The sequence below is a fragment of the Haliotis rubra genome, unplaced genomic scaffold (genome assembly GCF_003918875.1).
Source record: "Haliotis rubra isolate DU_JTF1 unplaced genomic scaffold, ASM391887v1 Scf1972, whole genome shotgun sequence".
NCBI lineage: Eukaryota > Metazoa > Mollusca > Gastropoda > Lepetellida > Haliotidae > Haliotis > Haliotis rubra.
The window spans coordinates 46,797-69,725 of record NW_025765972.1 but is presented as its reverse complement, the minus strand read 5'-3'; the positions used below and the strand labels follow the sequence as shown (position 1 = coordinate 69,725).

Below are 22,929 nucleotides of genomic sequence, written 5' to 3'. Positions count from 1 at the left end.
ACGTGAATTGATGTAAAATCAGACATTAGATAAAGAGACGTTTGTACCAGGGTGTGTAGATTAATTGTTACAGGCAATGTATGTGAATTACTACACAATGTTACATGCCTGCAATAAGAGGTGTGGGTGAATTATTACACAATGGGACACAAGTCTGTAACAAGACTGACTGACTGACTGAGTTTAGTTTTACGCCGCTTTTAGCAATATTCCAGCAATATCACGGCGGGGGGACACCAGAAATGGGCTTAACACAATGTGCCCATGTGGGGAATCGAACCCGGGCCTTCGGCGTGACGAGCCAACGCTTTAACCACTAGGCTACCCCACCGCCCCTCTGTAACAAGAGGTATAGGTGAATTATTACACAATGGGACATGCCTTTAACAAAAGGTGTAGGTGAATTATTACACAATGGGACATGTCTGTAACAAATGTGTAAGTCAATTACTACACAATGGGACATGCAAACCTGTAACAAAGGTTTAGGTGAATCATTACATAATGGGACATGTGACTGTAACAAGAGGAATCGGTGAATAAACACACAATGGGACATGTCTGTAACAAGATGTATAGATTAATTATTATACTAAACAAAAGTGAAATTTCACAGGTGTTACTTTTTGCCCGAGACAAACCGATATCCAACAAAGTTTGTTGCTAGTGGATAAATCTGGTCTTTGGACGTACACTAAAGACCGCCTCCGTGGTGTAGTGGTTTGAGTGTCCGCCCGGAGAGCAGAAGGTCGCAGGTTCGATCCCCGACCGCGTCATACCAAAAAGACGTTAAAATATGGTACTTGTTGGTCCCTGCCTGGCGCTCGGCATTAATGGGTACAAGGACTGGTCGGCTCGGAGTCAGTATAATGTGTCTGAGGGTATTCATGCTTCACTGGGGCATGGGACCCGTGAAGATCCGGGGTAGAATAGGTCTTCAGCAACCCATGTGCTTGCCATAAAAAAGGCGACTATCTTGTCGTAAGAGGCGACTAACGGGATCGGGTGGTCAGTTTCGCTGACTCGGTTGACACATGTCATCGGTTCCCAATTGTGCAGATCGATGCTCATGCTGTTGATCACTGGATTGTCTGGTCCAGACTCGATTATTTACAGACCGCCGCCATATAGCTGGAATATTGCTGAGTGCGGCGTAAAACTAAACTCACTCACTCACTCACTGGGGCATGGTATCTCAGTGGGCTAGCACTATAAAACCAGCTTAAGTCGGGGATAGTACAAGCAGCCGCACATACACATACACGCATGCACGTCGTCATATGAGCGAAATATTCTCAAGCACGACGTTAAACACAATTTCACCTCACCTCACGTACACTAAAACAGGCCTAGGAAGAATCATAAGGCTGCGCTTAACAGACTCTCCACAGTCAATATATATTATATGTATGTCTTCTTCCAGCCAAAAGAATGTGGTCCAACAGTTTACAGTTGGCAGTCCCTTGTATACCAAACAGGATGGATTTAAGATGGATTTAAGATTTAGTTGATTTTCTTATTCCAAAGTTGCCAAATGTCCCAAGAGTGGCCTGCTTTTGTTTTGGCTGGTCATAATCAGTATTTGGATGTTTACATGACAAATGAGTTTATATTGTACTGGTTGTACTCCCTGCATAACTCAGTGATACAGCACAGACCCCATGCTTTTTTTCTTTTCACTATCTAGATCAAAATACACCCATACATTTGATTTGTAAGCGTTCTCACATGTATGTTAATTATCAACAAGATAGTTACCTTATAATTTTTGAGAAGTGAAGTCTCAGTCATAATATCAGACCATAACGGCCGCTCATGCTCAGCACATGGCAGACAGTCTGACAATATAGCCCAATTAGAGTTATCTCCCCTTATTTGAAGTCTGAATTGCGAGATTCGGGGGCGGAAGTTGCATGGTGTGGGGTGCTTTCTGTGGGAACAATCGTTCCCGACTTCTGGTCATCCGTGGAAACCTCACAGCTGCTGCTTACCGCGACCAGGTGCTCACCCCTGAACTTTTGATAGAGACTATATTGTGAATGGAGAGAGAAAAGGGCTTCACTTTAACGAACCAGTTATCTTTACATGTGGCATTTTGTAACATCACTTAGTGATATTTAGGTAGATATAATACTAATCTATGGAATTAAACACAAATAAGGACATATGTGTGGGGTTAAAGTTGTTTTTGAGAGCCCGGGCCAAGTCGGACCGAAAGCATGACTGTGATACTGTGTGGTTGTTGAGAATGTATAGAAAATAGGGCTTCACTTGAAGCAACGTGTTTGCTTCAAATACAACGCTTTGAGACTCTATAAAGACGTACTTAGGTAGATATAACTCTATTCTAGAGATATAGACAGAAATCAGGATTCATGTGTGAGGTTTAAGGTGTTTTTGACAGCACGGACCAAGTCGGGCTGAACAGAGACTAAACACTTTTGATTGAGGCTATGTTGTGAATGGAGAGAGGAAAGGGTTCACTTTAACGAACCAGTTATCTTTACATGTGGCATTTTGTAACATCACACATTGATATTTAGGTAGATATAATGCTAATCTGTGGATTCAAACACAAACCAGAATATATGTGTGGGCTTTAAATTGTATTTGAGAGCTCGGGCCAAGGCGTACCGAACGCTTGTGATACTGTGTCTTTGTTGAGAATATGTAGAAAAGATATCTTCACTTTCAGCAACATTTTTGCTTCAAATACTACGCTTTGAGACTCTGTGAAGTGACATGTAGGTAGATATAACACTAATCTATGGATTTAAACACATTTCAAGATACATGTGTGAGGTTTAAGGTGTTTTTGACAGCACGGGCCAAGTCGGACTGAACAGAGACTAAACACTTTTGATTGAGGCTATGTTGAGAATGGACCAGTTATCTTTACATGTAGCATTTGATAACATTACAAAGTGATATTTTAGGTAGATATAACACTAATCTATTGATATAAACACATTTCAAGATACATGTGTGAGGTATAAGGTGCGTCTGAGCGCCCGGGCCAAGCCGGACCGAAAGCTTGTGATACTGTGTCCTTGTTGAGAATGTATAGAAAATAGGGTTTCACTTTGAGCAAGGTGTTTGCTTCAAATACTACGCTTTGAGACTCTGTGAAGTGATATGTAGGTAGATATAACACTAATCTATGGATATAAACACATTTCAAGTTACATGTGTGAGGTTTAGGTTGTTTTTGACAGCCCGGACGAAGTCGGGCTGAACGGAGACTAAACACTTTTGATTGAGGCTATGTTGAAAAATGAGAGACAAGGGCTTCACTTTAACGGAGCAGTTTTCTTTACATGTTGCATTTTATAGCATTACAAAGCGATATTTAGGTAGATATATTACCAGTCTATGGAATTAAACACAATTCAAGCTTTTGACGGCTCGAGCCAAACCGGCGGAAAATTGTGGCCGAGATAATGTTGAGAGTGTGTGGGAAGAGATCGTTTCATTTAAATGTGGGCATGCTTTAAATACGATGAATAGTGAATTTATGGGGTGGTATGTGATTGGATATAGATGTAAAAACATTTTCGGGCCAAGGGAAATGTGTATCGGAATTGGCTGAAGTATTTATAGGTTTTAAATCCCGTTTCGTTTAACGCTTCCACTTTTAGACGTAACCTCGGTCAGCCAGTTCACAGGCTTCTCGTCTTCCTGGATTTTAGCCGATTTACTCGTAATAAAGTTATTATGGTACGCGTTTGTCTCTTCCGATTGATCATTATTATCATGAGTGTATGTTCCATTGATTAATTGTAGGCATGGTTTTCGTTAATGGGTTTATTAGCCAATAATAGATTTGGCCCGCCTTGGCCCGGCCCAGCCCGACTTTTAGGCCATCCCCTTTTGGTGTCCCCCGCCGTGGTATTGACAGAATATTGCTTAAAGCGGCATAAAACCAAAGTCACTCACTCACTCAAGATATCAAATATTTTCTTGTTTGGACCAGATAAAGAAAGTCCATACCACGACTAAAAGCATGAACATTCTATCAAAAAATTCTATCAAATGAATATTTATTAGCAATAATCAAATACAAGGTCATAAAATGCACTTAGGTTGAAATGCACCATGCACATAGTAGTAATAAACACACATACAAATTGTTGCTAAAGAGAACGAAACAGAATATCTTGATGTCTTCAGCATGGTTCTCCACGCAAAACTTCATTACCCATCCTCTTACACAAACGTGAAATTACAATGTTATTGGAGATGAGAATTTATTCATTTAAACGTCTTTGAGTTTCAGAATCCATGCTTACTGTTTCATCGGGTGAATGAATAAGTTATAAGAAATGAAGAAAGTTATAACTGACTTCACAAGGTAAAAAAATAGAAACAAAGACGTATGCTAGGTTTAAGTCAATTATTATTTTTGTATTTTTAACGTTCATTCAAAAAGAGCATAAAGAGTCACATACTGACACAGGAGTCCTGGGACAAGTCATGAATAACAAGTGTGACCACCCTAGACATCCATCCATCCATCCCAACACACGTCTCATGATTGGCGTCGTTAGTCAGCGGATGTTTTCTGTTCCATAAGTCCAAGAGAGTCTGTTGAAGTTCCTGTCGGTGCGTTGGAACATGCTGTCTCAGCTGACGACCCAGATGATCCCATGCTGAGAATCGAACCTGGGTCTTCAGTGTGATGAGCAGACGCATTAACCGTTAGACTGCCCAAACGCCCCTACTATAACAAATGTGGAAACTATAACAGGGTAGCCAAGTCAGTTACCATAAATTAGTGATTCGCAAATACGAAAGATGTCCTGGTGGTCAATAAGCACTGACGGGAAATGTGCAATGGGGAGGTGAATACTAAGCACAGATCTGACATTTCCACCACTAATGACAAATTTAACTGAGGCATTAACATCAGGATTTAACCTTCTTTGTCAGTGTAACATATGTTATATTTGGGATTACACTTTCTTGGGAAAGTACAGATTCTAGGACTTTTGTTGAGTTGAGTCCTATCCGGGATTCGAACCCACACCCTCAGAGTCAGGCACCTAATCGCCAGCACACAAAGTCAGCTGTGTAACCTGCTGGACATCTTTTGTATTTGCGAATCACTGTGGAAGTCACAGTGGCTGAACGGGTTAGGTGTCTCAGTACTATCCATCACATTTCCATTCTGTCCATTGTGTTTTGACAGCAAGGGTAAATAACTGCTGGTTTACCTAGTTGTCTCATCACATTTTGTTAGCCGCCACATAACTGGACTGACTGACTGAGTTTGGTTTTACGCCGCTTTTAGCAATATTCCAGCAACATCACGTCGGGGGACACCAGAAATGGGCTTCACACATTGTGCCCATGTGGGGATTCGAACCCGGGTCTTCAGCGTGACGAGCCAACGCTTTAACCATTAGGCTACCCCACCGCCTCCCACATAACTGGAATAGTGCTGAGTGTGGCATTTAACAATAAACAAATAAACAAGCAAAAACATTTTGTTCTTACATATTTTTATATCCTCTTTGAATCCTGGCACTTATTCACCTGACAAAGGAGTATCTAAAACATGTTTCTCATAATAGAGATGCTGATATCTGCAAATTTTCACCGTTATGTGTATCACTTCTAAATGCCATTCATCATCAAAAAAAGATAAAAAGTAGGTTAATACAAAACATACTGAAACCAGTTCCAGATAACCCATGTACAATCAGGGGCGGTGGAATAGCCTAGTGGTTAAAGCATTCGCTTGTCATGCCCAAAACTTGGGTTCGATTCCCCACATGGGTACACCCATTTCCTGTATCCTGCCATGATATTGCTGGAATATTGCTAAAAGCAGTATAAAACTAAACTCACCCATTCATGTACAATCAGATTACATATGTGACACAGTTGATATTTAACAAAGTTACATGCATGTTAAAGGTACTGTAACACTATTGTTTGTGCACACTTGTCAGCGATATGTCTGGACACTTGTCAGCGATGTGTCACTCACAGCTAAGCAAAATATGGCCGCCCAAGTAGAGTACGGCCATGAGAAATGCCGACTAATCAAAACATGGCCACCAGGGCAGATCATGCCAGTGGAACTGCTGACTAGTCAAAAATGTTGCAAGCTAAGCAAATTATTTATCATTCATGTGCATATAAAAGTAGGGAGGATAGGCAAGTAAAGGAGAGCCGGCAGACAGCGGGAAAGGCGTGGACAGACCAGCAGAAGAGGCAAACCAGGGACTTGAAGGGACGAACTGACCAGCCAATCCAGACATCTGCTGCCCAAGTGTCAACTTCACCTCGTCGCCTTCCCCTGGTAGCCTCTGCCGGACTCTGCAACTTGTGTACTAAGTGTCCGCCCTATCTCACAAATATACTCAAGAAATAAAGCTAACATCCTTTGACGTTGCGCCTTGTGCTGTCTCAAGTCCATCCCCCTGGAGGTGTTACAGTACCTCAATATGACATTGGATATTACACGTCCAAGCTGAGATATGTGATTAAAGTTGAAGATGAAGGTGCTTATGTGTAACACTTTGCTGAAACCCAGGAGCATTGACTGAGGAGGATAATAATGGTAACTGTTGACTTGGAACCTTGGAAATACTTTGTATTAAGGTGACAATTGTAACAAGAAAGCGACATAGATAAAATGCAAGCTTGCGCTTTACGGGTCAATAAACTGTCTTGGGATTATGTTCATCATAGAACAGTGATACATTTACTTTAATGCCTACGAAATGATGAACACATGAGAAAGTTCATGAACACATCTCAACTAGCAGATCCTGGCACCACAAAGGGAAGCAAATGTTCACCACAAGATGCTTATCATCTACAAACCTGGGCCCTGTTTCACAAAGCGATCATAGCGCTACGACTATTCAATGTTACACTATAGGAGGTACAAATGCTATGAAAAAAGTTACGAGATCTTAGGCTTACGAGAGCTTTGTGAAACAGGGCCCTGGGCCCCATTCCATAAAGCGATCATAGCGCTACGACTGTCGTAAGTCTATGTTGAAGTATCGGGGTTACGTTCACCTTAGCACCACGATGGCTTTGTGGAACAGGGTCCTGGCTCTTGTGATACAAATAATGCACTGACAACTTTCTGGGAAGGGTTCTAGTTAATCCATGAATATGTATTTTCTCTTGATTCTTGATAACAAAAAAGTTCAAAGTTGGCTTAAATGAAAGAGGTAAAGCCTTAAAAACTGTGTAAAGCAGAGTTCATAATATAATTCAAGCAATACAAAAAAGTATATGTTCGTGATTAAGTACAAATAGTAATGATATCAAATAAGGGGTAGCGTATCCTGCCACATTGATTGCACAAACACATGCAAAGAAAGTGTTTGTCTGCACAAACATGACCAAACAGTCAAAATTACAATCACAGTTGACCACATGTCAACTATAAAACTGCTCAAAGGTTTAATAAACTCTTGGTTGCCTTTTTTGACAAGCATGGGTTGCTGAACAGTGAGTGACTCAGCAATATCACAGCTATATGGCGGCGGTCTCTGAATAATTGAGTATGGACCAGACAATCCAGTGATTAACAGCATGAGCATCGATTTACAAAGTTGGGCTATGATGACATGTCAACCAATTCAGTGAGGCTGACCACCCAATCGTGTAAGACGCCTCTTTCGACAGGCATGAGCTGCTGAAGGCCAAATCTAACCCGAATTTTCAAGGATCTTGGAATGCTGAAGACATAACCATTGGAACACAGTTTTCCTGTGATGGCTGATGGGATGCTTACTGGCCACATGTAATGAGCTCCACTAAAAAAGCCCTCATTGATATGCATTACTTAATACTTTATAAAATAACATAAATGTAAAAAAATGTTTGCAGATTTTTCACTGCATAATTGTACAGACATAAAAGGATATGACATGAAAAGTATAAAGAGGTAAAAATCACCCATGCTGAGGACAATTCCTTTGAACACATTCGGCTCGGCACCTTTAATTGTCATGAATGACAAACTGTAGACAGCTGCAGAAAAAGCCATTCAATCCAACTTTCTAAAGTGATTAAGTTACTGCCGAGCTGGCAAAATCTCATCTAATGGATAAATGTCATATTACTTGTAATACTACAAAAAGAACTTCAAGGAAATAGAGGACTAGGTATACCTGACTAGATATTGTGCCATCCCCTGTTCTACAGCACGCGATACTGAGCTTCATCCAAAACACAATGACATCAGTTACATCTAAGTGGCTCAAAGAAGGCACATAATATCCCTCTGACTTGTGTACTGTCAATCAATTTTCCTTCAATTCATCAACGATTAATCAATCATCCATCTTTAAAGAACAGCATGTATTCAACCATTTTGTATAGAAAAATATTTGAACCAAACCACTGAAAAATCGAAAGCTGAAAACAACCACTCCTTCTGAAATACTTCTCACCACTGTCCATTCCAAAACAGCTCCACTAGCAGTGCAGACTCATGTAGTAAAGATGATTTAAAAACTTCCAGTGAAAAACGCAGTCTGTTTTTTCTTCAGATTTTGTTTGAAAAGTAATTAGCAATCTTAAAATTGCCTGTTTTGTTGATCTTCACCTTGTAGAAATCTTTCTTGGGCCCCTTGGACGCGACATCAATTCTGGACTTAACGCCTGCTGGTATTGCGTGGGACTCGTGGTAGTAACCTTGTCCACTGACCGTGGCCTGGAATACTGCATAGAAGTTCCTGAAACAAAAGACAGAAGATTCAAGGAATGTCAATGGTTAAAAAAGAAGGGAGCAGGACAAATGCCACCCGGACAGTTGCCACCGGACAATCGCCACTCAGATGATGTTGATGTACAAGACTGTCTTACGTTGCTAAAAGTTGGTTATTTGGAAGAAAGTTGGAAAAAAAACCTGAGTTATATTTTTTATGTTTTGGGTGGCAATTGTCCTAGGTGGCAATTACCCAGTGGCAACTGCCTGCGTGGCAATTGTCCTATACCCATTAAAGAAGCTACAAAAGGGTAATTGAGTATTGTCACAACTGAATTGTTTAATAATATCACAGTCTTGGCTTTCAGTATAATTTTACTACCCATGAAGACCTGGTTTTGAATTGGATTTCAGCAACCCATGATTGTCTCGCAGTGAAGATCCGGATTAGAACTGGTCTTCAGCAACCTATGCTTGTTGTGAGAGGCAGCTAACGGAATGAGGTGGTCGGGCAAATTGACTTGGTTGACACATGTCATCGTATCCCAATTATATTGATAAATGCTTATGCTGTTGATCACTTTAGTGTTTGGTCCAGACTTGATTTTTTACAGACCGCTGCCGTATACCTAGGATATTGCTGAATGCGGCATTAAACAACAAACCAACCAACAACCGGGTAAGAACTGGTCTTCAGTGACTGAAACAGCAACAATCCACTGTGGAACAAAAAATTGTAATGTGACAAATCAGGATGTTCACCAGTTTTGTCTGCAATCAAGGCAAATATAGGTACCAGTAACGCGGTAACGCAGTCACACCAGAGATGAGAGAACTCCAAGATCGCCTGGAACTCAGGGTATCATGGTTTCTGGTTTGCCCAAGGGACACAACTCCACCCAGCACCTAAGATAAAGGGCCACCGGGAACACCAGGATGTCTAGAATTTCACAATAAGCAGGTGAGGTGAGGTGAAATGGGGTTTAACGTCATACATGAGAATATTTCACTCATATGATGATGTGCATGTGTGTGTATGTGTGGCTGCTTGTACTAGCCCAGACTTGAGCTTGTGCTTATAGTGCTAGCTCACTGAGATACCATGCCACAGTGAAGCATGAATACCCCACTCAGACACATTATACTGACTCTGAGCCGACCAGTCCTTGTTGTACCCTTTCATGCTGAGCGCCAGACAAGTACCAACAAGTATGATATTGTGATGTCTTTTGGTATAATGCTGCCAGGTATCGACTGTGAGCTTCCACTCTCGTTCTAACCACTACACCACGGAGCACATTAAGCAGAATAGCTTACTGAGATATATCTTTCAAAACTGGAATTTGTTTAAGAGGTATTCCTAAACAAAACATTAAAAAAGCATTAAATTGTAACTCACTACAGTTTCTGTATTGGTCCTAGTACAAGTGAAATACAAAACAACTTTGCTATTAAATCCACAACATTTTTTAGCTTTAACTGTACTACTCAAAAGTTTGCAAAAGATCACCATCTTTGGAAATCGCCAGACGATAGCTTTTTTTAACCAAGTCAGTTGTCAAGTGTCATGTGTCATGGGTTGTCGTGTGTCACACAAGGAGAATAAACAGTGGCGTAGTGGTTAGCATGCTGGAATATCACGCCAAAGGCCCAGGTGTGAATCACGGTGGAGACACCAAAAATTTGTGTTGTTTCCCTGGGCAAGGCACTTCGTCCACATTGCACACAATCCACCCAGCTGTTTAAAATGGGTACCTGAGAAGCAGATGTACGGACCTAGAAGGTCATGCGCAGCCCTTAGTAGCAGCTTTGAAAGTACAATTCTGTTAGGGTAATAATGCAACGTCAGAGAACAGAAATGCGTTGGATCCTAGGCGCAAAATTTAGCATTATCACTATTTTTAAACAACCTGTGACTAAGAATAATGAAAATTGTTATGGAATATACGACTTCTTTTATTCTGCGGGGGGCGACGTTTCGACATAGATTCTAATGTCGTTGTCAAGCAGGACAAAGACATGAGAATCTATGTCGAAATGTTGCTCCCACAGAATAGAAGAAGTTGTATATCCATAATAATTGTCATTATTCTTCATCAACTCAAATCTAATATGCCTATCAAAGAAACCTGTGACTAATACCAATATCCTGTCAAAATTAGAGCATCTTACAGTAAGTGAAATGTAAAGAAAACAGGAAATCAAAATATTTTTCCAAAGGTAAAGTGTGCTCCAAATGATATGATCAGAGCCTGGCACCTAATGCTCATAACAACAGTCTGGAGAGCTGCCAAGTGACTGCCAGTAAGATGTACCAGTATTTCCCTTAGAGTGTAGGAAGTCATCTTCAGGTTGTTGTTCATATACTGAGGGAAACAAATCAGTCTTAGTAAACTTAGTCTCAGTACTATTCGTGACACTCCTCTACTGAGTCTAACAAACCCTGATTGACCAATCAGAACACAGCTTACCAAATCGCGAAAGTGGACATTCGCACATACCTTTTGAACTTTTACCTCGAAAAGGTTTGTACCCGAACGATTCCCGAATGCTATTTTCCGTACGATCACTTCCGGTTGATGCACATGGAGCACGCTACAACACTGTCAATAGTGAGTAAACAGTCGCTGAAAATATCCTTTTTGTCAATATTCAAGGATGTCAGCTTGCGGAAATATTAGCTAATGGTAACCATGTCATCAGGAAGCCCTAAGTGTATATACTGCGGGTCAAATATCTGTGTTTTATGCAGATTTTCGTTTGTTGAGGGATCAGTGTCAGTGACTGGGGAATTTTGTAAGTCCCGCCGAACCCTAAACAGTAGCCGTTGTCTGATTGGTTAAATCCGTTCGTCCGTCTTGTGTTTACTTGGACGGTCATAGGTCGCTCAAAGGTTACCTGACGCGACTTTCCAGAAGGTTTTGTTAGACTCAGTATAGTAGTGTAATGAATAATACTGAGACTAAGTTTACTAAGACTGGGAAACAAATTAGGGGACATTTCTTCATCCCAATGTTCATTGCACTGTTGCTTTTTTTTTATTCCCAGAGTTTCACCCACAGTGCAATACACAGCTTGCAAAGAAACCTGGTAAAGAATAAAGGCAAATTTGTACATTCATGTGTTTCATTCCTTATTTGTTTCGACCGCCTCCGTGGTGTAGTGGTTAGAGCGTCTGCCCGGAGAGCGGAAGCTCGCGGGTTCGATCCCCGACCGCGTCATACCAAAAGACGTTAAAATATGGTACTTGTTGGTCCCTTCCTGGCGCTCGGCATTAATGGGTACAACAAGGACTGGTCGGCTCGGAGTCAGTATAATGTGTCTGAGTGGGGTATTCATGCTTCACTGCGGCATGGTATCTCAGTGGGCTAGCACTATAAAACCAGCTTTAGCCTGGGCTAGTACAAGCAGCCGCACATACACATTCACACGCATTCACGTCGTCATATGAGCGAAATATTCTCAAGTACAACGTTAAACCCAATTTCACCTCACCTCACCTTATTTGTTTCCCTCAGTATATGTTTGACATGGCTGAGCTCTGGTGACTGGGTCAGCCACTCCAACTAGTCATTGGTCTCCTGTACTATGTAGCCTTCAATAACACATGTATGATGATGATGATGATGATGACGACACCTGTTATTTCCCCCACAGGACATGGAGATTGGTTCTTCCATCTGAACTGATCCAACCCCTTCCATCTGTGCACGATTACAGAGACTATGAAAGGATGAAAGTAAATATTACACACACCCTTCTCTCTCCTCGATCTCCCATGATGCACTTTGCACACCCTTCACCTTGTAGTACAGCTTACAGCAACCATCCTCCTTCACCTGCACTGTAACACCAAGAAAAGGTCATGGTTATACTTCAGGTCAAGGTCGTGAATTCATGAAAAGGAGTGAAAGGCAGTTAAGAAGGTTATTGAACAGAACATCTCTTCCCTCCCCTGTAACTGGCAATAAAGGTGATGGAAGAAGAAAAACAACCACATTGTGTATTTGGGAATGGCATTATTTAAGATGGACAAAGCACAAATCGATGGGTTATTTTATAGGAGTAATGAGTGAGTGAGTTTAGTTTTACACTGATTTAGCAATATTTCAGGAATATCACGGTGGGTAACACCAGAAATGGGCTTCACACATTGTACCCATGAATCGAACCTGGGTCTTCGGCATGACAAGCAAACGCTTTAACCACTAGGCTATCCCACTGCCCAAGGACAAAAATAATAAATTAGGCAACTGTCCTTGACATTATGTGCATTAAACTGAACACTGAACCAAATCTGTATACTCCAGCAACAGAATCAAGATCAAGTGCTGGTGAGTGAGCGAGTGAGCGAATGAGCGAGGGAGTGAGTGAGTGTGCTAGTGAGTGAGTGTGTGTGTGGTTTTAGCAATATTCCAGCAATTTCAGTCGGGGAACACTAGACATGGTCTTCTTCACACATGGTGTCATAGGGGGCTACAACAGATCATAAGGTAGTCTCTAAGTCTAAGACAAACCAAGATTCCAGGGTCCAATTCAGCATCTAAGGAATTATGAAGCTGTCTCAACTAAGCCAGTTCTTATCGACTAACACCCCGAATATGGACACAAATGAAATCAATCGAAAAATTACACCAGGATAAAAAAACTGGAACGTCACTAAGGAAATTCCTCAGGCTGAAAATTCATTGCTATTTCTTTATTATCATATATATAAAGATATACAATAAAAGCATCTTCAAGAAAGGGGCCACAAGTTGAAAGTAAGTGATATTTTTCTCATCCTTGAAACTATAACAAAGGAAGAGATACAGAACTTTGTAAGAGACCATTCACAATTTATGTCAAGACTGACTGACTGAGTTTGGTTTTACGCCGCTTTTAGCAATATTCCAGCAACATCACGGCGGGGGACACCAGAAATGGGCTGCACACATTGTGCCCATGTGGGGAATCGAACCCGGGTCTTCGGCGTGACGAACGCTTTAACCAACGCTTTAACCATTAGGCTACCCCACCGCCCCACCACAAGTTGAAAGTAAGTGATATTTTTCCCATCCTTGAAACTATAACAAAGGAAGAGATACATTCTGTTAGAGACTATTCACAAGTTATGGCAAGAAGGGGAGATGATGATTTTAATGATGCAGCATGTACAATGTGAATGCCCCAACCCTAACATATGATGCATGTATGTTTCATTCTCATACGATAACATCATCACAAAGCTTCCGTTTAATTTATCTCTAGCACACTTTCCCACACCAAGCAACAAGGAAATATTTCTACCAGGATGTAAAATATGTGTCTATATTGGGATGGTCACAATCATCTTTTAACTTAATGTGAGAATGGAAACCTGAAAATTTCAGTGCAAGTTTTGAGACATTCTTCCCAAAAAAATATTCTGAAAAACCTGAATTCTCTATAATACTAAAAAACATTCTTTATTAAAAATGATTACATAAGCACTTTTCCATATGTTTCAGTATACAACATCAACAATATTCTGGAATGCATTGAAAAGATGGCTGGCGAAATGGGATGGAAATTCTGCTTGTTTTAAGCTAAAAAACATTGAGAAATAGAGTAAATTGATGTTGTTTGATGCAAACTAACCGTTAACTATCCCAACGGCACATGACTTTTATCTGACAGCAAACATTTGAAGTGGTCCCTGTTCTGATAGTAACAAAACATGCACACTCAAACTTTAGCATAGCGTGTCACTTTACTGCAGGGGCGTTGGGGTAGCCCAGTGGTTACGGCGTTTGCTCGTTACACCGAAGACCCGGGTCTGGTTCCCCATATGGTTACAATGTGTGAAGCCCATTTCTGGTGTCTATTGCTAAAGGCGGCGTAAAACTAAAGTCACTCACTCGCTCACTCAAAATGTTTGGGAAAACAGGGCTTGTTCCTTAAGTACTTGAATCAAGGGACCCCATTAGTCTCCAATTCTCAACATGAGATTGTAATGGGAGTACAGACACAAAATGTCCTACTTCCCTTGACTGAATAAGGCACATTGGCACATGGCACGGTACTTATTGCATGTACAAGACCTTCGCTTTGGTCCGTTTCTGTTTCGTATAGGAGATATATATGTTAATGCAGAAAACTGACAAGAGTAAAACAAAGACAGATTTTGACAAAATTATCTGATTCCTAGACACTTTAGAAAAGGTTTAAAAAGGATTTTTAAGTTTAATAAAGGTTAATATGACGGTACGAATATAGCTACCAGATTTTTGGATTGCATTATAGCGATGCCACGATACATTGATACATCGAAGCACTGCTACTTTTTCTGAGATGATAAAATCATTGATACATTCAAAACTGTATCGATATTTAGTTTTGAAAGAATCAGTTTAATATGTTTATATTGTTTACATTTTGCAACTGTATCATGTTTTTTTATGTTGTGAGAGTTATAAATGATTATTTTTCATGCACAAAGATGGGAAATTGGAACTTTTTAATCTCTGAGAATAAAAAATGTTGATCTTTTCATGGATGCTCATAAAATATGAAATATTAATGTTCAAAATGTAACTAAATTTACGCAATAATAGGCATCGTGATACGAATCGAATCGTGACATGGGTATCGTGATACCGATCAATAATGAAACTTAAGGATCATGACATCCCTATTGCATTCAGGGGCGTAGCTCCCATTACAGGGGTGGAAATAACCCATTGCCCGACGCCCGAGGCCAGTGTGTTTTTTCTGTCGGGCAAGCATATTTGTATATCACACTGTACCGGTGTCCAGTTGACTTTCCAATGTTAATTATGTTGTTTATTTTAAAAAATCAACAAGAAAATCGGCCAGTATAGTGGAAAAATTATCAGGGCAAGTGATTTTACTTGTGCCACTGTACTGGAGTACACTAGCAATCTTAAAGTTATTTCCAGCCCTGCATTATGTAAAAAAGCCCAGGCTTACACATGATTGTTGCTAAAAAGGTTGGGCAAGCCCTCAATACTATCTAAATGTACAGTTTTGCAACCTATCGGGCTTACACAAAAAACTGGCTTGCTACGCGCCTGGCATTATGGTATACCGAACCTATGGTAAATACACAGTTCTACATATATCTACTCCCATAATTACTGCTATATAATTCTACTATACCAATTAACCCCTATCTCCTCAGTTTCAAATTTAATACCACTGGATCTTGTACTTGCCCTGGGGCAACCAACTGATATTACACCTCTTGTCCAGCACTGAACATGGTAATGACAACGAACAACTGAGTTGTGGGATAAAACTTCGAACCTTGTAAATGCATCAAGATGTTTATTTCATGATAATAACTAAGATGATGGCTGAGAACATACCATTCACAGGGTCACACTTCTTGTGTACTGCAGCGCAGCAGCAGCTGCCGCAGCAGCAGCTCCTCCATCACTGAAGGTTGATGCTATTGCCTCCATCCATTACAGGTGAAGGTCAAGGACTATTACAGAGACTCCATCACATGTAGCAAGGTCCGGTAATACTGACAACATGAGAAATATTTCGCTGATATGATGCTTGCATCAAATGGCAGTGAAGCATGAATAACCCACTCAGACACATTATACTGACTCAGAGCCGACCAGTCCTTGTTGTACCCATTAATGCCGAGCGCCAGGCAGGGACCAACAAGTACCATATTTTAACGTCTTTTGGTATGACTCAGTCGGGGATCAAATCCGCGACCTTCCGCTCTCCGGGTGGACGGTCTCGCCACTAACCACTACTGTTTATGTGAAGGATTATGGAGGCAGTCGATTTATCAAATTCATGAAATTAGTAATTTAACATTATTTGACAGGCTGAAACCAGTTAGTTTGTTTGATTGTTGTTTAACACTGCCCTGAAATGTTCCACCTACATGACCAGTGTGCAAAATTTACGCAGTCCTGTGGTCCCTGGCTGGTGAAAATTCATCAGGACCACTAAAGGACAAGTTTGCAGTGGTCCTGGTGGCAAGCAAATTTTGTAATGATAGTTAAGTAAATCTATGAATGTTATTTTTGACCAGTGAAGTACAGACAGGACCACTTATTATTGTCCACTCACTGGTCCTGTGGCCTAGTGGAATATATTGAAACGTTTCTTTTCCTGCATGACGGCGGTCTGTAAATAACTGAGTCTGTACCAGACCATCCAATGAGTGACATTATGAACATCTACTCATAATACCAGTTCTTTCATCTCACTACATTGTTTGTACATACTTAATAACCTATCCTTTCCCTTGCTCTTGCATATACTAATTTACATATCTGGCTTCCTGTACATCTATATATATACTGTTCACCATCACCATTATCCACCTGAAGAAGGGGCAAGAACCAGCCCAGAAACGTTGTGAAAAATAAATCAAGAAGTTGTTATCCATAAGATTTGTCTTGTGTTACTGCACCAACTTCTAAATGCCTTCGAAGAATTTCGGGTAGATTCTGTTCCTCATTGTTGTTTTTGTCAATTATATTTTAGGATGCCATAAAGTCTCTACAAACCTATGTTTGATTTTTTGTTGTTTATTTGTTGTTTAATGCAGTGTTCAGTAATTTTCAACATGCGTGACGGTTGTCTGTAAATAATCAAGTCTTGACCAGAAATCCAGTGATTGATACCATGAGCATCTATCTCTGTAAATCAAATATGATGACACACATCAACGTAGTCAGGGAACCTGTCCACCAGGGCCCCGATCCACATTGCGATCTTAGCACTAAGGTGATTGTAACTCGACAGTCGTAGCACTAAGATCGTTTTGTGGGAGGGTACCTAGATCCTGTTACTTGCTCCTTATGATCATGATGATAAGCATTTTTTAGAGATGACCTATCCTACACCAGATCGTCATGGGTTACCTCACCCAAAGAAGAACATCATGTTTCAAAATTTATGCCAATTTACTTCTAAATGAAAGTTAAATGTTCACGACTTTAGGTTAAACATTTCATGCTCTTTAGCCATCCAAAATGTTTTCATAATTTGCATTAATTACATGACACTAAGCTCGTTTCTATCATAATTTGTGTCATTTCATCTTTTGGTAACCAAAACATGAGCATCAGTTAATAAAGGATAATGTTATAATTCCTAGTGAGTGGATAACCATAAAACATTTTTGGGGAAAATTCTCACGTCAATATATGTTTCAAATATTATCAATCTAAGGATTATTTGAGAAGCATGTTTCATGTGCAAATCTGATTGAATAAATTTAACAAATACTTTCTAAACAAGCATTGATTAATGAAATATTAATTGACGTGATCCTTACTTGTTAACTACAAATACTCATATAATCTAACAAAAATATACAATGCTTTATATTAACATAAATCATTAACATAAATATTAACCAAATCAAATGCTATTTATGTTAGAATTCATTTTCTATTTTCAGCAGCTGCCTTACATCCCAATAATGAATTTACTTGCTTGCAGCCAGCCATTACAAGTTATACAACACAAGGGAGGCAACTCTTTCTGTTAAATATGCCTGGAGCTGCAATACTGAACACTTGGTATTCATGCCCACTTTAACATTATGAAATACATATTCCTATGACAGAATAATAAGGTACAGAATATGTCATTCAATCAACTTAATAAAGGTTTGCTTGCAGAACACACAGCAAGTTAACAGCAAGCTCTCCTGAAACAATCATCTCACTGGTATGCAGTTACAAGGTTTTCTCATCTAAAGGGGTATAATCTTATCACGCTGTTGGATGAATTTATATCAGCAAATAGTGGACATGACAACTGTCGAAGATGTAAAGCAGGGCACAGCCTCCTACACCCAGAACTGGTGTACAGTTACAAGGTTTTCTCATCTAAAGGGGTATAATCTTATCACGCTGTTGGATGAATTTATATCAGCAAATAGTGGACATGACAACTGTCGAAGATGTAAAGCAGAGCACAGCCTCCTACACCCAGAGTTGGTTGTTGACATCATGTTGGTGTGAGAGGTGATTAATGGGATCAGGTACTCCAGCTCCCTGACTCGGTTGATATCCCAGCTATATAGATCGATGCTCATGATATCACTCACTGGATCATCTGGTCCAGACTTAATCTTACAGACCATCGTCATGTATCTTGAAAAGTGCTGAGTGAGGCATTAAACAACAAGCAAACATAGCTTATAGTTTTGCAGCTACAAAATATTTGTCACAATCAAGAATGAAGTTATCTTTCAACATGCTAGTATTATGATAGGGGTCTTGGGTCCGGGGGTTCCACTGAAACCCCTTATCTAACTGGCGTGCTGGTCTGCTTAGGGGAATTTACTCAGCAAAGAGTCCAAAGTCACAAGAAGCTAATCACAATTATATTTACAAGAATGGAATAACATGGGGTGGCCACAGAGAGTCGGTACAACCCTCTGGGCTGAGGGCTAGAGCTGACCTGTGTTGGGAGTCTAAACCCTACTGCCAACATTTGGTACTGGTGACTATTTATATAAAATTGAAACAATACAGAGACTATGATTGGTTGACTGACACAAAAATGGGTGTTCCTATAATGACCAATGAAATACAGAATATGCAGTATGGGGTGTGTCCTATTAATGAAATGACCAGGGCCCCGTTCCTCAAAGCGATCGTAGCGCTACAACAGTCGTAACTCCCATACTTTAACATAGGCTTACGACTGTCGTAGCGCTACGATCGCTTTGAGGAACGGGGCCCAGACAGGCGGAGTAGTCTTACTCCTATTAATCCTATTTCAACTGGCACTAATCTCGTTAGCACTTTCACTGGATGCTTGGATGCTTACCCAGGGCTAGACCTTAACGACAGGTTTACTTTATCAAAACAGTTTATTAAACCGTCTAGTCATAACTTTTTCTTACTGAAACGTTTATCTAACAGCTTGAGTCCTTGATACCTTAGGCTAGGATTTTATCTTAAACATCAGTGAAATTGTGCAGCCGTAATTTACACCCTTTTCAATAGTATGTATAATAGTATGTCTGTGAGATGAGTTTTACAACTTTTGACTGGAGTCTTTCTCTAAGCTATTACTGATACATGATGAAACTAATATTCTATATGTATATTTTCCTAATATCTGAATCCTAATATATTGTTTGTAGTGGTCATAATTAATAATGAATTTCCATATGAATTATTATTCCATGATACTAGTCAAGTGCCACACTCAGCAATATTCCAGGTATATGGCAGCGGTCAGTAAATAAGCATTGATCCACACAACTGCGATATGATGACATGTGTCCACCAAGTCAGCCACCCTAACTGCCCGATCCCTTTAGTCGCCTCTTATGACAAGCATGGGTTGCTGAAGACCAATACTCCTACATTTAAGATGTGAGCCCTCATCACCCATTGTAGGGTCATATCTTCACTTTATTACCCACGTGGTCAACTTATGGATAGTTGCATACTAATCTCGTACGTCACACGAGTGTCGTATCCCGTTGACCTGTGTCGTAAGGACAACGATTTGATTGGATAACAGATGATCTCTCAATTAGGTCACATTCTGACGTAACTATTTTTTCATTCATAACAAACACGTGAATTCATTCATTCTACAACTTAAATGCATTGTGGGAATGTAAACATTGCGAACGTTGCCGGGTCGCTGTTTAATTGTGAGTCAAACTGAGACCTTATATCCGTCGAAAAACGTAAACGCAATGTTTCCACCAGTGATGTTAGCCGAATGAAGCAACTGGAAACCAAGAAACGAGGTGCTACGGAGTAGTTTACTGTAGGAGTCTGTACGAGGCGATGACAACTGACATGCATCGTGACGTCGGTTACCAAGGCAGTGACGTCATTACAGTGTGATGTCATGCAAATATTGTAATACAGAACAAAACTCTTCCGCAACCTCTTTATGAAACCGGTTTCGGTTTGAAACCATAAAAATATCAAATATACGCTATATTGTCAATTTAATGCATGTAAGACATCATTCTCTTCCCACAGAGGTTACTCCTATCATATCTTCCTATGTAACCTCTGTTCTAATACAGCCCTTTCATGGTGTGAGCGTTCAAGACTCGTGATTGGAGGCAATCAGATTTAGTTGTGCAATCAGCGACGTTGTTTCAAAAGTGATCATTCGCAAGGCCTCGGTAATTTCCGTATGCTTCGAGAAAACTAAACCTCTTCCCCTGCGCGATGCACAAACGGTTCTTCTAGACAGAACTCAGTCATGTTATGGCGGATCAGTGGCGTCTCCATCGCCCTCGTTGACAACGGACAAGCTAGCCATTAAACGTCTTGTGTGTAACATCAACACAAGTCCCAGCAGATGGGTGATATTTGTGGCCCCACATTTGCTTGTGTTAGTCAAGTTGAATCTAAGTCGATGTAACACGTGTTCTGATTGGATAGAAAGAAGTGAGATAATTCGTGTTGCGATCTTTTGCCGCTAGGGGATTTAACGAGAACCGGGAAATATGGCCGTATTAGAACAGAGGTTCGTAGGAAGATATGACAAGTAACCTCTGTGGGAAGAGAATGGTAAGACATGGCGATGCATACGAATTATACAAAACTCATGACCTTCCTATGGTATCTTACCTCGCTTTCGCTCAGTCAGATACCAAAGGAAGAACACTCGTTTCGTATAAGTCGTATGTTATGAGACCGAGTGTGGTATTCTCTATGGAGAACCCCATCACGGCTCTTGGCTATCTGTACACCGACACCAAACCATGATCACATATCTTGCATGTCTACAGCATAACAACTCACAATGCACAGTTGTATCAATTTTGTGAGCCAGAGGCCAGTGACGAGTGAAGCATCTAAACTGAAAGCTTGCTTCAAGGTTATGTTTTTAGATGTTCTTTCATACATGCAGACAATGTGATGGTTGACATTTCAATGCACTGCATCAGCTGTCGGGTCATATCAATTCTTGAGTTATTGTTTCATGTCACTTTCTTTATGTCGCCTTCATCACCCGAATTTAGAGTGTATTCTCGTGTGTATTCTCGTCGACACAGAACAGACACAAGGAAAGTTCTCACAGTACAACTGATAAATCACCTGGTACATGCAATGTGTTCTGTTTATTATCACAGACAACTAATTTTTTTATGTATGTAATTCTGCACAAGTTCACTGACTGGATTGTCTGGTACAGACTCGATTATTTACAGACCGCCGCCATATAGCTGGAATATTGCTGAGTGCGGCGTTAAACAACACGCTAACAACAACAACAACAACAGCAACCAATAATATTAATAGCGCACAACATCAATATCAGTCGTTTAACAAGTAATTTTAAAGGGAGTCTTCATTGCAGATTGATTCATATTGGAACCAGTGTAAGAGTTTTGTGTTTGTCAAAACCCTCCAGTATATTCACACTGACAATGTTTATATAGTGCTGTCTGTTTAGCCTGATGACTTGTGTTGAATTCTTCAACCACAGGACAGGTATTTTCACGCAGGTGACATTTGCTGGCAGACTGTGCATGATGTAATAGCTGTGAGAACCTGTATATGTCTTGAGAAAAATAGAACATTACTGTAAAAGTGCCAAGGAAAACATTTGCTTTTGACTGGAGGGCTTTAGCTTACCAACAATCTCTCACCAACTATACCAAACAATTTTCGCCGCCTTCTTCTCATAAACAGGAAACCATCTTGCTCCGTACAGCAATAGCCCGGTAGTAGTGCTCGCTATATACTATGATACAGAGATGTCGAAGGTTACACGCGCTGAGGAGGAGCTGCTACAAAGGGAAGCTACTCTAATTCAATGTCGAACCGTGAACAAGCCGGTAACTGCGTGAGCAGCACAAAAAGTGAAGTTCAAATCCTCATTTTGTTTACTTTATTTGCTTGTCTTGACATGTAATGTTTGGATGAATAAACGTACTTGGTCAGTCGCTATATTAATTTCCCCACTGCCGATGTATTTTTAAAATGAAATGTCCTGGATGAACATTCTTGATTAGTGTTTTAATATATACACGTTCGGTACTTAATAATAAGAGAAGGCGCCCATGACTTAATGCACATTGTCGTGGTGATAAACATAGATATGTAATCAAGAAGGTTTCTAAATATCAATGGAGAAAGTTTTATATATTTTCATACCGGATAATGTATTCTTATTACTAATTTGATTCAAAGATATTCAAAATTATCATATCTAATTGAACAAAAACACTGATATCATTTGTTTGTTTTGTAATGTGTTGGTGAATTAAATACTTCAAAAATCCTTTTTGT

At 40.2% G+C, this 22,929-nt stretch overlaps 1 long non-coding RNA gene across 1 annotated transcript; it reads right to left on the bottom strand.

Annotated features, from left to right (window-relative positions):
* Positions 1 to 5,484: 5,484 nt before the first annotated feature.
* LOC124275028 lies at positions 5,485 to 22,380 on the bottom strand. The gene is made up of 4 exons (XR_006898188.1): positions 22,273 to 22,380; positions 16,030 to 16,190; positions 12,437 to 12,524; positions 5,485 to 8,708 (listed from the first exon to the last, which is right to left on the bottom strand). It is a non-coding gene; the product is annotated as an uncharacterized LOC124275028 (long non-coding RNA).
* Between the last annotated feature and the right edge of the window lie 549 nt (positions 22,381 to 22,929).